The 16,361-nt window shown below is 37.7% G+C and overlaps 1 long non-coding RNA gene across 1 annotated transcript; it reads right to left on the bottom strand.

The window, feature by feature from the left end:
• Nucleotides 1-1,136: 1,136 nt before the first annotated feature.
• LOC307011164 lies at nucleotides 1,137-16,335 on the bottom strand. The gene is made up of 4 exons (XR_013800362.1): nucleotides 15,854-16,335; nucleotides 6,917-7,037; nucleotides 3,701-3,870; nucleotides 1,137-1,469 (listed from the first exon to the last, which is right to left on the bottom strand). It is a non-coding gene; the product is annotated as an uncharacterized lncRNA (long non-coding RNA).
• Between the last annotated feature and the right edge of the window lie 26 nt (nucleotides 16,336-16,361).

Below are 16,361 nucleotides of genomic sequence, written 5' to 3'. Positions count from 1 at the left end.
GTAGCGATACTTTGACAGTGTGGACAATCAGTCATTTAAATCAGATTCCAATCGAATACACAGATATTCATATTTGGACTGTCAGTGTGAACATAGCCTTAAAAGTGGCCAATATCAGATTCGAGTGTGAACCGGTTACGCTCCTGAACTGACACAATGCACAAAAGAACGATAACAAAGAGAAACTTTTTTTCTCAAGCAGTTTTTCCTCGAATTTTGCTTGTAAGTCGTGACAGTTCAGACTTCAGACCTGTATCTGATTTAGGACCACATATGGAAGTGGCACAAATCTGAATTGGAAAGTGCTGGGAAAAAAAACTGATCTGAGTCACATATGAGAAACAAAATCTATGAAATCAAAATCAATGTGAAGAAGTAATTGATCTTATAGTCAATTCCAGAGAAATGGAGCAGAATATCCGAACACCTTTTTACACAAGTTCGTCTTGAGGACGAAGACCATGAACCCCTAAACCTTTTTGAATGATATAAGGTGGAAGCAAACTGAGAATAGACTCATATATATATATATATATATATATATATATATATAAATGTGTCAAATGGTTTAGTCTATGGGAGGACCAAGCAGACCATCCAGCCCCAGCATGCAATGTGCATGAGCTTTAAGAGTTTGCAATAAACCTTAATGCATCGTGATGAACATTGTGAAGTTGCCCGGATATACCACCACAATCCGGCACAGACGTAAAATGAGACTTGTACAATAAATGCCCGATTTCAACTTTCATTTCTTCACCAGTTGCTGAAAAGGAGGCGCAAAAGAGAGGGAGTCATCGATTAAGATTCCTTATCATTTATATTGAGATATTGACTTCGAAGGGAATTAATTGATTGAAAATGTAAAGCTTTTGATTTAGAAAGCAGTTTTAAATGTATTGTTTTTAGTCAATTAATGCTTGATGGTTTCATGTTGTTGGTGAAACTTTAATAAGTCATTTAATTTGGACAAGGGTTTTATTGCCACTGGGGAAAGTGTTTAAACCGCAGCAGCGCAAGATGAGCAACATGAACTATTATCAATGCATGAATCAAAATCACTCTGACACAAGAATTTCTGACACAGTTTTCCATGCATCATTTATTTATTGCTGTATGTGGGCAGAGACAATCATATAACCCAGCGAAATACAGCATTCAACCACCCGACTACTATATCTCAGGACACAGATCAGCTTATGTTAATGAACTATTACTGATTAACTAACAATGTATTGAACACTGATGTCTTCTATCATTCTGCTGTTGCTGCTCTAAGTCATGTATAAGAACACTAAGTCATAGTAAAATGACTTTCTCCCCTCCTGTCCTCTTGGTTTATAGAGCGCCGCTGATATTGCGCCCCGAGGGCATCAAAAACAACCGGCAACCAGAAAGCGCAGGAGAGCAGGGCAGATCATTCATCCGTGACCAAACAGGCGATCGCATACAGGCCAGCAGGACACGGCCTACGGGCACATAGAGGAACTTACACACCACACTTCATGCACTTAATGCTTTGTATGAAGCCGTATATGAATATATGCGCTCTTTAATTACCAAAAACATCCGATCACATCTGATCTGATCATGTGAGAGATGCTTGTCTGCATTTCATGTATTGGTTAAAATTCATAAGGCTGTTACTTTATTGTTTGACAGACCCAGAGCTGGAGGTATAGAAGGACATATGCATTTAAAATTTGTTTAATTCTTTAAATAAAAACCTCTTTAAAATGCACATTAGAATATCCGTGTCATGTTATGCTAAAGATGCTGTCGCGGTGGATTTGCATGTCCACTGATTGTTTTAGTGTCAGTTTAAGTCAGATTAAAAATGTTATTTCAACAGGGAAAGCCACGATCGCTTTACAAAATATGAGTTAAAAGATGACCGATCCAATAGCAGAACAAACACTAATGCCCTCTCAGGATCCAGAATGAAACATATCCATGTTGAAGTTCACAGGCATTTAAATCGGATGTGAAATGGTGAACTGAATTGGCCGGTACAGACAGAGGGCATGATGGGACACGGCAACGCATCACTTCTCATGCGTCACTGTCAGACATCATTGCAGTGCATGACCTCTAAACACAGATATCCACATCACATTACTGTGTGTGTGAGTATACATGTGACCCTGGACCACAAAACCAGTCACATGGGTCAATTTTTTGAAATTGAGATGTATACATCACACGAAAGCTGAATATATGAGCTTTCCATTGATGTGTGGTTTGTTAGGATAGGACAATATTTGTCCGAGATACAACTATTGAAAATCTGGAATCTGAGGAGCAAAAAAATCGAAACATTGAGAAAATCTCCTAAAGTTGTGCATTTATGTTCACGATTGTGCTGCATTCACTCACAAAAATACATGTTTTATATATTTACGGTAGGACATTTACTAAATATCTTCATGGAACATCATCTTTACTTAATATCCTAATGATTTTTGGCATAAAAGAAAAATGGATAATTTTGACCTGTACAGTGTATAGTTGCTATTGCCACAGAAATACCCGTGCGACTCCAGACTGGGTTTGTGATCCAGGGTCACAAATATATATAACCGCCTTCATATAACCACGTAATTATTTACAGTAAGCAAATACTTAAAAAGCCATTGCTGTCTCAGAAAAACATCACAGACAGATTGAAGTTTTGGCAGAAAATGGGAAGTTGTGTGTGGAGTGATGAACCAATGAAGCACGAGTTGCATGGTGATGCTTCAGAGCGGTGTCTGCAAAAATCTGCTGAGAAATATTATAATAAATGCATCTCCACCACAGTGAAGCATGAGGAGGAGTCTCTTGAGCTTCACTGTGAAAAGTCATTTAATGCTTTGGAGTACAGGAGAATATTGCAGAATGACTTGCTTCCCACAAATGAAAAGTTGTCATCTAAACAGGAACGATCAGATGTTATTTTTCCACTAGACGATGCTCACGCACACACTGCAAAAGACCATCCGGCTCATGTTTCGGCCTGTCAAAGTCAAGATTTGAACCCTATAGTGAATATTTGAACTCAAAACAAACTGGGAGAAATTTTTCATTGAATTTTTGTATAAATTTGATTTTCATTGAATTTTTTATTTCATTCCATTAACATTGAATGGAACGACACTGACTCTTCTTCCTGTAAAAAGCACATTCTGTGCAAACTTACTTATCAGTATATGTGCGCAATTATTACTCATTTCTTGACTAGTGATTTGTACATAAAATGGTTAAGACTACACTCTAAAAAATGCTGGATTGTTTTAACCCAAATCTGGGTCAAATATGGACTAACCCAACCGTTGGGTTAACATTTTTAATTAAAAAATTTAACCCAACGGCTGGGTTTGTCCATATTTGACCCAAATTTGGGTTGAAACAACCCAGCATTTTTTAGAGTGCAAGTAAGGCCACACACACACACACACACACACACACACACACACACACACACACACACACACACACACACACACACACACACACACACACACACACACACACACACACACACACACACACACACACACACACTAAATGAAATGCATCCTGTAAAGTTAATTTATCGACTGAATTAAACCCTACCTGAGTTTGCTTCCCGGTTCCCGATTCCAGCTTGTGTTCCCGCAGTAAACAGGTTCGCTGCCACCTGGACGCTGCAGGTAAAGTGTGTGTTAAGTTTCCTCATTACCGCAGTGATGTCGCAGTCTGTCCGTCCACCTGCTCCTGAATGAAACGGCCGGGTCCTGATGCTCCTAATGGCAGCAGATTACAGTATAACCGTCACAGCGCTCGGGACCGGCCCGCCGGCTCACAACTGCACTTCAGCACACAGATCCCCAATAATCCACCATACTGGGACTGAACACACACGCCATGCAGTTATAATGTGTTACCATGTGTAACGTCAGGAGAATTGAAGTAAACACACTCCTGTTCAGTCAAAAAAAGGTACATATCATGTGAGTATACATGGTTGGGTAAGTTACTGTAAAAAGCAATTAGATTACTGCTTCTCTCTTTAAAAAGTATTGCATTACTTATTATTACTACTAATTACTTTGTCTAAATCCCATATCAATCTCAACCAGTTGAACAATACAAGGACAGACATGAAACGGCTCTTTTCATTCTTTCAAAGAACAATTTTGTCTTGAACTGACCAAAGTAATAAAGGGAGAAGGTTACATTAAAAACATACATTTTAACATTAGACTTAAATGCGATGTTAAATCTAATAGGGCCTATTGAATTGTTCATTAGTCTATAAAGTATTTAATTCGAAGTAACTGTAATTAAACTACAGAAAAATAAAGAGTAATCCCTTACTTTACTTTTTGAAGGGAAAAGTAATTCGATTGCAGTAATTAATTACTTATTAATGCATTACATCCAACACACACACACACACACACACACACACACACACACACACACACACACACACACACACACACACACACACACACACACACACACACACACACACACACACACACACACACACACACACACACACACACACACACACACACACACACACACACACACACACTCTTTTCCAAATAATTTTGTCAGATAAATACCTTAACCAAGTTTAATGTTTTGTTCTTCCCTCATATTTAAAAAAAAGAAAAGAAACAAATATTCATTATTTTCCTCATGTTTTGATGGTTTAATCAAACGTTTAGGGTCATTAAAAACAAATATCAAGGCTTTGTTGAGGAAAATGTCTCGTGTGCACTTCATGTCGGGAACACAAGTGATCCAAATCACTTCTGAGGTTTGAGTCGGGACGCCTGAAGACTCAGTTTATTTACACATGTGCTATAAATGCATTATAGACCCGTCTTATTTCTGTTCTGCACTTTCAAACAATTGTGAGGGAAACAGAAAAGCAGTCGAGCTTGCATATGCATGCATGTGTGTGTGTGTGTGTGTGTGTGTGTGTGTGTGTGTGTGTGACCGTGCAGTGAGCACCCTCGCACAGAACTGTACGGAAGCATGTCTGTCTCACTGTCTCCTGAAATTCCTTCTGGGTCAAAACTAATTGGTGCAGCTGCAGGAGAGCCGGGGTCAGATAATGACCATGAGCGCTCGGAGCAGTCAGGCGTGAACGGGCCAGCACCACGACCCACTCCAACACACTGTCACATGACAAAGAGAACAAGAGAGCGAGTGGAGGACAGATGGGAAGCAGGAAAAGAGCTTATAAGGTCATTCTTTTACTAAATAACCCATCTACATGTTGTAAACAAGTACAGAGTCCCGTGAGGTGCATGGAAAGATGCACAGCCCGTTCTTAATGTAAATGTAATTCATTGTCCCTTCCAAACTCCCCTCTATGACTTCCCTACACTGGGGCCCTGAAGCTTAAGGGGCCCAGAGCGACGGCTCTCCGAAAACATGTAAATCTCTGAAGCACCGCGGGAAGCATATGGATGAATATATGAATAAAAAAGCCCCACCCTGACATTTGCTGTGCAGGACCTGAACAGGATCCTTTTATGATATTAATAGAAACTTGAGAGCTTATCATAATATTTCCGCAGGGTCTGTCATGGAGCTGAAGGGACGATGCGACGGCTCTTTAAAAGCATCTGGCACTGCTGTGGCTTCTCAACACGCCGTCTCTCAAGCAGCGAGGATCGGAGTTACACTAAACGCCTCGTTTTTTGGGAGGTTTAATGAATCTAAGCACTGGAAAACATAAAGTCACAAAGCATGATACTGAAGTCTAGTCACAGACCCAACTAATCGATTACTTTATTACACCTTTAATTTAACCAAGGAAGCTCACCGAGATTAAAAGGCAGGGAGATAGAAAATATATACACAATAAATCTGTATAGAAAACATCACTAACATCAAAAATAAGATCATTCTTAATAATAATAATTCTGGTTGGATATTTAAGTCATAATGAAAAATCCACAAATTAATTGAATAAATAAACAAATTACAATAATAATAGTAAAGTTTTGAAATCTATTATGAAAAAAAAAAAAAAAAAAAAAAAAAAAAATCACCCATGCTGTATAATGCAAGCTTTTTTCTGGCAAAAAAATAAATAAATAATAAGAATAAATATCCAATAAAAATAATTCATAAGTCATAGTGAAACAGTGACTTAATACTAATAACAATAATGATAATTGTTTGGTAATTATGATCATTTTTGAATCCCCCATGCATTATATAAGCTGGTTTTTGGCAATAAAATAAAATACAATAATAAAAAATAATAAAAATGTTTTAGTCATAGTGATACAGTGACATAATAATAATAATAATAATAACACAATATTATTTGTTTTGTAATTATGATCATTTTTGAATCCCCCATGCTGTATTATGTAAGCTGTTCTGTAAAAATTAAATAATAAAAATTAAATAAAATACTATATACTATACACAAATCATAAACACTGATTCAGCAGTTGATGATTAATGGCAGTTCTGTCAGAGCACATCGAGTCATGTGACCGGCGAGGACTAGTCCACACATGACCCAACTAATCAATTACCAGGAAGAAACAAGGCAGCTAATTTAGGGATTTTAAATGCTTTCAAAATAAAAGACAATTAGAATACAAATGAAATGGAATACAAAGCATCAATGACAAGGCTGAAAAAAATATTTACTTTTGTAAAGTATTTCCAAAACTCCAGTTGCATGTTGATCTATTTTTCTGTGGTATCACGGATTTTATTTTTACTCGCCCCCAAATGTGACATAAAACAGGACAGAATTTGGATGGCCATTTTGCATGACAATCAAATGTCTAAGTGAGCAGATCTTGACCAGGATTAATTGATGCTGATAGTCTGCTTATATTTAAATAACTGTGGCATATGCGTTGTTTTAAAGACAAAGCAGGCGTTCATATTTCAGGTGAGACTATACCTGGTCCCTCCATCCAGCGCTGGTCAGCATTCCTCAAACGTCTCCGAGAAGCATGCATGATCAATCTGCCGGTGGAAGGAAAGAAAAGCCCATGTGCATGATGGGAAAGGTCAGAACAGGCCTGGAAGAAGAAGAAGAAGATGATGAAGATCAGCAGCAACTTCACACCAGCAGACATCAGACGTGTCAACATCACGACACACCACAAGAAACACTCTTTATCCGGCCCATATGTGGACGTGTTCTGGCTCTCAGGCGAAGAGCTCGGGTCTGTAAGATCTCTCGAGATAAAAGAGCTATGCATGTACAGTATGTTTTACAGGTTAAGCAGACACATTTGGAAACAGTTTGCAGAATTTGACTCCTGTAGTCGCCATATAGAAGAGAAACATGTGACAAATATGTACTGTACAGAAAAGAAAGAGTGTTAAATACAAATATCATGAGAAGGGTTTCAATTTAAAACTATTCATAAATGGATGCCCAACACTAAATTCTTATTCGATATTTAAGTCATAAAACAACCACAAATTAATCACAACAATAATACAAAATTAATAATAATAAAAAAGTTCTCTCAAATACTAGATTATCAATATTTTAAATTCACCATGCTGTATTATGTATGTTGTTTTCTGGATTAAGAAAAAAACAAGTTCATTCATCTAGTTAAGGATAAAACAAAACAATATTTAAAATAACTTAGAAAACACAATACTAAAGTTGAACCAAAACCACAGCATTTAAAAATGCTCAAAATTAAATCATTTACAAGTTTATTAATCCAGTTAAGGAAACAAAACAACATTCAAAATAACATACTTTTTATTTTATTTTTTACAATAGTAAAGTTGAAAACAAAGCACCAAAACCACAGCACAAAATACATTGAATTAAATTAAATTAAAAATTAAACAATTTACAAGTTCATTAATCCAGTTAAGGAAACAAAACAACATTAAAAAAATGATATAATAATAATAATAATATTATATATATATATATATATATATATATATATTTTTTTTTACAATACTAAAGTATATACATATATTTTTTTTACAATACTAAAGTTGAAAACAAAGCACCAAAACCACATCACAAAATAAATGAAAATACAATTTTTTTTTAATAATTTACAAGTTCATTAATCCAGTTAAGAAAACAAAACAACATTCAATATATATATATTTTACAATACTAAAGTTGAAAACAGAGCACTAAAACCAAAGTTGACATTTTTACAATTTAAAAGTGCTCAAAGATTTTTTTTGTCTATACTTGATGATAAACACTTCCACGCGTTGTCCATGCTCACATGTTTTGGGACGGGCTGATGGGAAACGGGAAAGGCTGATTCCCAGCGAGAGCACATTTGAGATAATAACACATAAAACTGTCATATCCAGTGCTCAGTGCAGGCTTTCAGTGTAATAACAAAGAATAAGACAGAGCCGCACACAGTGAGCTCACTTGAACATCTCAGGCATAAACCATATCCTGCAGAGTCTGACCCTGGTCCACTTCAAATAATCAGCTCAAATTCGTTTTCTTTCAGGTAAGATTAGGAAGCTCTTTCCAACCGGCCTTGTTGGGGCAAGAAAGCCTTTTATGAGGAAGCACACAAGAGGGTATCGCAGCAGAAAGTCGACAGAAATCACATACATCTTTTGCTTACTTCAAACAGCGCCGCTCTCCAACATTTACCCAGGTAAACGAAAGGCACAATGCGTTTATTTCAACAAAAATGAACTCAAAAGGCAGCTTGGCGTCAGTCACAATTTAGCGAAAGGTCTGTGCGCTAGTGTGTGATTGATCAAAGAGCAAGAGCTTCCCAACACTTAACGCCTTCTCTGAACCTTTCATCCTGATAATTAAGAAGCTTTCTGAGGGGCAAAAGCTACAAATATTCAACCGCATCCAAAGACCCTCAACCTACATTGATGTCTGTCAGTAGGCCAGAGGATCGGCTGCATTTAATGGGCAGAGACGTGGAGTATCCAACCGCATTCGCTACGAAACACACTCGCTGGGGGCGAAATAAGCTGGATATTTGAGGGGAAAAAATGGTTTCTGAAGATGAAAGTCCAAATGGAGTCTTGAGAGAGAGATGATGGAGTGTGTTGACCGCCTGAAAGTAGTCATGGTGAAACAAGCATTGCTATTAGTGTCACTGGTGGCCTTGAAATGGCCAAACAAAATTATGGTTTGGGCGAGAGGTGGTTTGATTCGGACGCGCTCGCTCCATTATTTGCTGAAGAGCTAGAGCAGTGCTTTATGGGAGTATTTGTGACTGTGAGCTCGGAAGTTGGAAAGGAAGAAAAAGAGCCTCGTTTTAGCAGATGCGATGTTGATATTTCTCAGTGTGAGAATCTATAACATGCGTTAATACGCGAGATATGGAGACGTACCTAGCATTCATCTCGACTGGCTGATGTGCTCTTCTAGTGACTATAGCAAGCTGTGAGACGGCTGGTAAAACATCTATGATTAAACATTTGCAATTATGTTCTTGCAAAAAAGAAAGAAGAACACACAGCTTTTATTGGCCTCGAGTGGCTAACTGGACCCTGCTGTCCAGCCAAACCTTGACCCTTGTGTAGGATCAGCTGAATTGTGAGATTGATGACTGGGCAGAAAGACAGTGATGACCTTTGACCTTATGACCGTCTTCCCTCTAGGCTCGACTCGACTGTGAACCATAAGCACGCGAGCTCAGCAGAATCATCTCTGTCTCACTGGATCTGGCGCTCAGCGGTGTTTGTGCGGTCAGCATATCCCTGAGGTACTGGAAATCCACCTAAATACATTCATTTTTTTATTAAAATATACTATATGTCATGAAGCCAAGTCGATGACAGTTGTAAATGTTTGTTATACCACTTTGGAACAAATTATCGCTTACTATTTTTATTTCATAATGTTATCATAAAATAAAGGAATATCAGTCATTATTTACTCCAAACCTGCAGTTTTCCTTTCTGTGTTTTTAAAGAGATTCCTCTTGTAGCTTTTACATATGATATACGATCCTTAATTAGATCAAAAATAGACAGACAGACAGACAGACAGACATATATATATATATATATATATATATATAGATAGACAGAAGGACAGACAGACAGATAGACAGACAGACAGATATAGATAGATATACAGTAGATAGACAGACAGACAGACAGACAGACAGACAGACAGGCAGGCAGACAGATAGATATAGAGAAAGACAGACAGACAGACAGACAGACAGACATATATATATATATATATATAGATAGACAGAAGGACAGACAGACAGATATAGATAGATATACAGTAGATAGACAGACAGACAGACAGACAGGCAGGCAGACAGATAGATATAGAGAAAGACAGACAGACAGAGAGACACACAGACAGACAGACATATATATATATAAATAAAGACAGACAGACAGACAGACAGATATATATATATATAGACAGACAGACAGATAGATATAGATAAAGACAGACAGACAGACAGATATATATATATATAGAGGGACAGACAGATAGATATAGATAAAGACAGACAGACAGACAGACAGACCATTTACTATTTACCATATATAGACAGACAGATATAGATATTACACCATAAAACTATATTAAAGTGGTCCACATGACTACTGTAGAGAAACAGACTGACAGTAAAGTCATCACTCTCTGATCATGGCAGTGTGTGTGTGTGTGTGTGTGTGTGTGTGTGTGTGTGTGTCTTCTGCTATCAGACGAATCAGGACTGTTGGAAATCATCAACAAACTCACTGGATCCAGGGATGTATTATTCCACCAGTGACTCCCAGCTGACCGGCTCTTCCACCAGTGACTCAAATCCCGTCGCTGGGTCTCCTAAAGCCTCGAGAAGCTCGTCGTGCATCTCCAGGTTCACGATCACACACACACACACACACACACACTGAAGATCAATGGAGCAGTGTGACTCAGATGAAGGCCGCTTCTCTCGCCGCGGACACACACGGATCAGCGACGCTTTGAAGCGATGTGCTTGAGGAAGTGATGAACGAGCTGATGAGAGGTGGAGTGGAGGAGAAGAGGAACGAGAGCATCAGCGACAGCTACTGGACTTCCAGACCGGAGAAACACTCGTAAATCACGTCGCAGGAGCCGTTGACCTCCGGCCGGCTGCAGAGGTGTGAGAGACATGCTCATCTTCTGCTCACACACTCCAGCAGCACATCTGCACTCGCCAGACCTGAGGGATTCATACTCGTCGCTTCTGTTTTCAATTGTTTCGAAAACACAACCGGTTGGTCTTGGGCTAAAACACTGAGAGATATTACACTACATGTGATACGGGTGCTTTCACACCTGCCCCGTTTAGTTGGGTTGAATCGCACTAGAGTTCGTTGTCCTCATTGGTTTGTGCCGGTGTGAATGCACCAATCGCACTCGGGTGCGCACTAAAAGCGGACCAAGCGAGGAGGAGGTCTCGGTACGCTTTCAAACAAACTCTGGAGCGGTTCGTTTGTGGTGAGAACGTGATCCGACCTCGAACAGACAAAAGAACTGCACATTTTTGGGCTAAACCAGCTGCCGTAGTCAGCGGCGCTGTGCATTGTGTCACTGTTTAGCAACATTAATGCACGTCTCCTCCTGAAGTGAGTCGCGTGCGTGCATTAAAACATTATTTTCAAGCCGCATCCTCGCTTCATTCTCAGATGTTATTGTTTGCCTAAAGTGGAGAAGAACTATATAATAAACTATGAGCAGGGACACAATCAGCCGCGCAGTCGTCTCTCCAGAGTAAACAGCGGCGTGTTGTCTGCCGGATTCTCCTCCTCTTTGTTTACTTCCAGGAGTTTTCCCGCACGTTAATTCTGACCAATCGAAGTGCAGTTGTGGAAATACGTTCAAGACACATCTGGCCAACGAGTGATGGGGATGTTGTCACACGTGACTGCATTTTGGTTTGTTTCATCAACTCATCAACTGATTCGGACCAGAGCAATCAGTGTGGTGTGAAAAGGAACCAAAACGCCTGAAAAATGCTACAAAGTATAATTTTCGCCCTTGCTCCGGACCAAATGAACCCAACTACAGATGTGAAAGCTCAGAGTCTCAGAGTCACACACACCCACGAACCATTGAACGTCTGATGCACACTTTTCTAGAAACACTTCAGGAGTTTCAAAGTCGCGATCTTATTGGTTGAATTCTACAGGATGTCCGGGAGATGTGTGTGTCGCGTTTTTTTAATCGGTCCGCCTGGAAACAAATGCCGTGACGAAACCCCTCGTGGAAGAAGAAAGCCGTTGTGTTCACAACTGTGACAATGAGCGCTTACCAGGATCAACGCTAGATTTTCAAAAGTATGTGAAGTTCACGGCTCTATTGTTGCAGTAAACTTGCACAAAGTCCTTGAATTAATAATTGGATAGATGCACGCCATTCTGTTATTGGACATTATATTGGCACGCCCCTAAACATGACGCGGAACAAAACGAACTGTGATTGGTTGCGTTACATGTCAGTCAAACGTCCTCTTGAGCGGTCTAGTCAAAAAGCTGTGATAGTCCAGACCTTCTGCCGTCAGTCTGAAACTCTGGCTACGCGAGACTACATGTGATTGTACATGAAATACAAGCTATTATGAAGGATATAAGAATACAGACTGTTACTTAAAGGGATAGTTCACTTTAAAATGAAAAGTCTGTCATATTCACCCTCAAGTTGTTACAAACCTGTATGAATTTCTTCTGCTGAACACAAAGGAAGATATTTTAAAGAATGTCGCTAACCAAACAGTTAACTGGTCCCATTGACTTCCATAGTATTTTTTTCCCTACTGTGGAAGTCAATGGGACCAGTTAACTGTTTGGTTACTGACATTCTTCAAAATATCTTCCTTTGTGTTCAGCAGAAGAAAGAAATTCATACAGGTTTGAAACAACTTGAGGGTGAGTATATGATGACAACATTTTCATTTTAAAGCGAACTATCCCTTTAAGAGGTTATGTTTGAAGATATCTTTTGTACAGGATTCTTCTGGTCACCAGGCAGTGCAGAAGAAACGTCTGTCTTTGGTTTATTTCTGGAGATTCTCTCTTGTGTGAAACTGAAGGGCGATTCACACCAAGAGTGAGACAAATCATGGACTAAAGGTCTATTCACACTGAGAAACACAAACATGCAAGTTATTTATTCGGTCACACTTTAGTTTAGAGTCCAACAACGACTTTTACCTCAAAAAACTCCTAATTACTGTTTATTAATAGTTAGTGAGGTAGTTGTTAAGTGGTGGATTAAGAGATATAGAATAATGTCATGCAGAATAAGCAATTAATATGTGCTTTATAATTACTAATAAACAGCCAATATCCTAGTAATATGCATGCTATTAAGCAAAGATAATAGTGAGAATTGGACCCTAAACTAAAGTGTTACCGTTAATTCATGTCGATTACAGTAAAATAAATGTATTATAAAATAGTATGACACACTGTAAAAAAATTGAACCTCTCCAAGTCAAAATATTCTAATATCCAAGTGAAATTCTGTAAAATAAATTGAATTAATTGTTGCAATAGTCTGTTAACATTGGCTCAATGAGAAATAATATGTCAGACTAAATGAAAAATTTTGATGTTATCAGTCACTAGAAAATTATGATGTAATTTTTTTTACAGTGAGTGCATTAACTGATTTCACTCGTTATGAATCCAAATACAATTCACTGACAATGAAGATATTATTCACAAATTACAGCTTTAAACTATTTGTTTAATCAAGTTATTAAAAATAAAGGATAACAAATATGTAAATAAACTAATAAATGGGTAATATACAGTATATATATATATATATATATTTTGTAGTATAATTATTATCATTTATAAATACATATAGTGAATGCAAAAGCCATTTGATATTACAAATTGTACTAGTATGTGTGTATATACTGAATGTGTTGTGTGTGTCTATATGTTTATCGCCAGCTTTCTCTCTCTCTCTCTATATATATATATTTGAAATTAAATATCATATTAATATGATTTCTGAAGGATCATGTGACACTGAAGAGTGGAGTAATGATGCTGAAAATTCATCTTTGATCACAGGAATAAATAATACTTTACTATATATTTACATAGAAAACTGCTATATTAAATTGTAATAATATTTCACAATATTACTGTTTTTACTGAAATAAATGCAGTCTTGGCCATCAAGAAACAATCTTAAAAACTGTAATGTGCTAATTCTATGTTAAGTGAAGAAGCTTTACACTGTGTCAATAAATAAACAAAACTGCAAAGTTATAAAACGGGAAGTAATGAATTCATTTGTAAACGGATTCGGTCAGCTCATCATGAACAGTGTCTTGATGTTGAAAGCTCTCTGTCCTGGACATCTCATGCACTCCTGCTTCTGTCCTTGTCCACATCTCTGCATCTCCTCCTCTTTCCCACCAGACACGGCTGGAGAAAAAAAAAAACCGTTTGGGGCAAAAACGAGAGAAATAATTGGATTCCCAGCTTCCACCTCCTCCTTCCCCCACGCGTCGGACACCGCTAATTAACAACAGTGAGAGTCAGAGAAAGCCTGGAGAAAAAATCTGCTGTTTGGATTAAAAAAAAAAAAATTTGACCGGCAACATATTGTCTCGTTCACGTCCACACGGGCTAATAACAGCTAGTGGCTGGTGCACGAGCACGAGAAGGCGTCAAAACCTGGCAAAGTCACTCATTCATAAAATCTCAATGTGTGACTATAGCTCTAATTACAACCCACGTCGGCCTCAATTAGACCACAGCCTTTCTCTCGGCGTTAACTCTTAATTAATGTATCGCTGGTTAATTACAGGTTCTGCGAGAGGGCTCTGTCAGGCGCTCGGTGGGGGGTTTCTTTACATCAGCTCCGTCCCAGAACCAAACCAGCCGCCTTGCTGCCTATTATCGACAGCTAACACAACCTGAACTTCACAACGAGTGATATGAACAGCTTTACATGGGCAGAAACTCCAGAAGTCACTCCATCAGCAGTTCTTGAACACTCGACTCTGATTTTAGGGGAGGACACCGCTTAGACTAGAAGTTTTTTCTTCAAGACTGGTCACTGTCTGTTACATAAAAAGGTAGATTGGTCTAATTTTAATATGAAAAGTAGAACTGATTAGCCATAACTAATTGCTTAGTTGGTTCAACTAGTTCTTAAGCCACCGTCTGTTCATGCAACTAGTTCAGTTTGACATTAGCATCTTAGAACACACAATGAGTTAAATTTGATATCATTATTTTTTTAGAATTGGATAAGTAAATTGTTTTAATTTTGTTTGCTCTGAGCATGGCCCACAATTAGAAGCTACTTAAAGTCACTGTATTTTTGAATAATATTTATATATTGCAACAAAGCATTTCCAATTTTGTCTTGAGTGTTTCTTCAACCATGGCCACTTTAGGCCCTGTATTAAATAATAATAATAATTTTCACCACAAATCATGCATTTTTGTTTGTTTCAATTAAATTAAATTAATGATTTTTTTTTAAATTAAAGTTTAAGTGAAGATTTCATTTTCACACATAAATATTGTACTGATTGGTCAGCTTATTTTACATTAAATAAACAAATTAATATTCAATATTTTCATATTTTAATTTAAATTCCATGTCTGGGACTAGGGTAAAACTATTTCAAAAAGTATTTGAAAAATTAAAAAAAAGGAGAAAAAAAGAGTTACAAATAAACTTTCATTTTTGACAATGTTTTTATATATCAGAAATAAAAAAAATCTTTAATAGAAATCCACTTTTGAAACACCCATACATGGACTAAAATCTTTGAATAAAAATCTGATTATTTTTTTATTAATTACATTTATCAATATTTCTCAGTATATACTTAAAGGATTAGTTCACTTTAAAACATTTTTTTGCTGATAATTTACTCACCCCAATGTCATCCAAGATGTCCATGTATTCCTTTCTTCAGTCGAAAAGAAATTAAGGTTTTTGATGAACACATTTCTCCATATAATGGACTTCACTGGGATCCAAACAGTTCAAGGTCCAGATGACAGTGTCAGCGCCGCTTCAACGGGCTTTAAACGACACCAGACGATGAATACGGGTCTTATCTAGCGAAACGCTCGCTCATTTCAAAAATATATAAAAAAGTTTCAGTTTTATAAGCACAAACGCTCGCCTTGCTCGGTTCTGTGATGCGCGTTCGTGACGTCACGTAATACACAATTACGTTGTAAAGGTCACGCTTCTATGAAAAGTAAAACATTTCTATCCTGACGAAAATTTTCTTTTTAGGCTTTTTAATATTACAACACCCAGGATACGCACACGAAATGGGCATTATAAACGATAAACTGACACAAAGACATTTGAATGTGTGTGTGTGGTCCTCCTTCAGCACATCTGTAAACACTGACTCGTCAAGCGTGACCTT

This window comes from Phoxinus phoxinus, assembly GCF_949152265.1.
Source record: "Phoxinus phoxinus genome assembly, chromosome: 15".
NCBI lineage: Eukaryota > Metazoa > Chordata > Actinopteri > Cypriniformes > Leuciscidae > Phoxinus > Phoxinus phoxinus.
The sequence above is the reverse complement of the archived record's forward strand: the minus strand, read 5'-3'. Positions and strand labels throughout refer to the sequence as shown.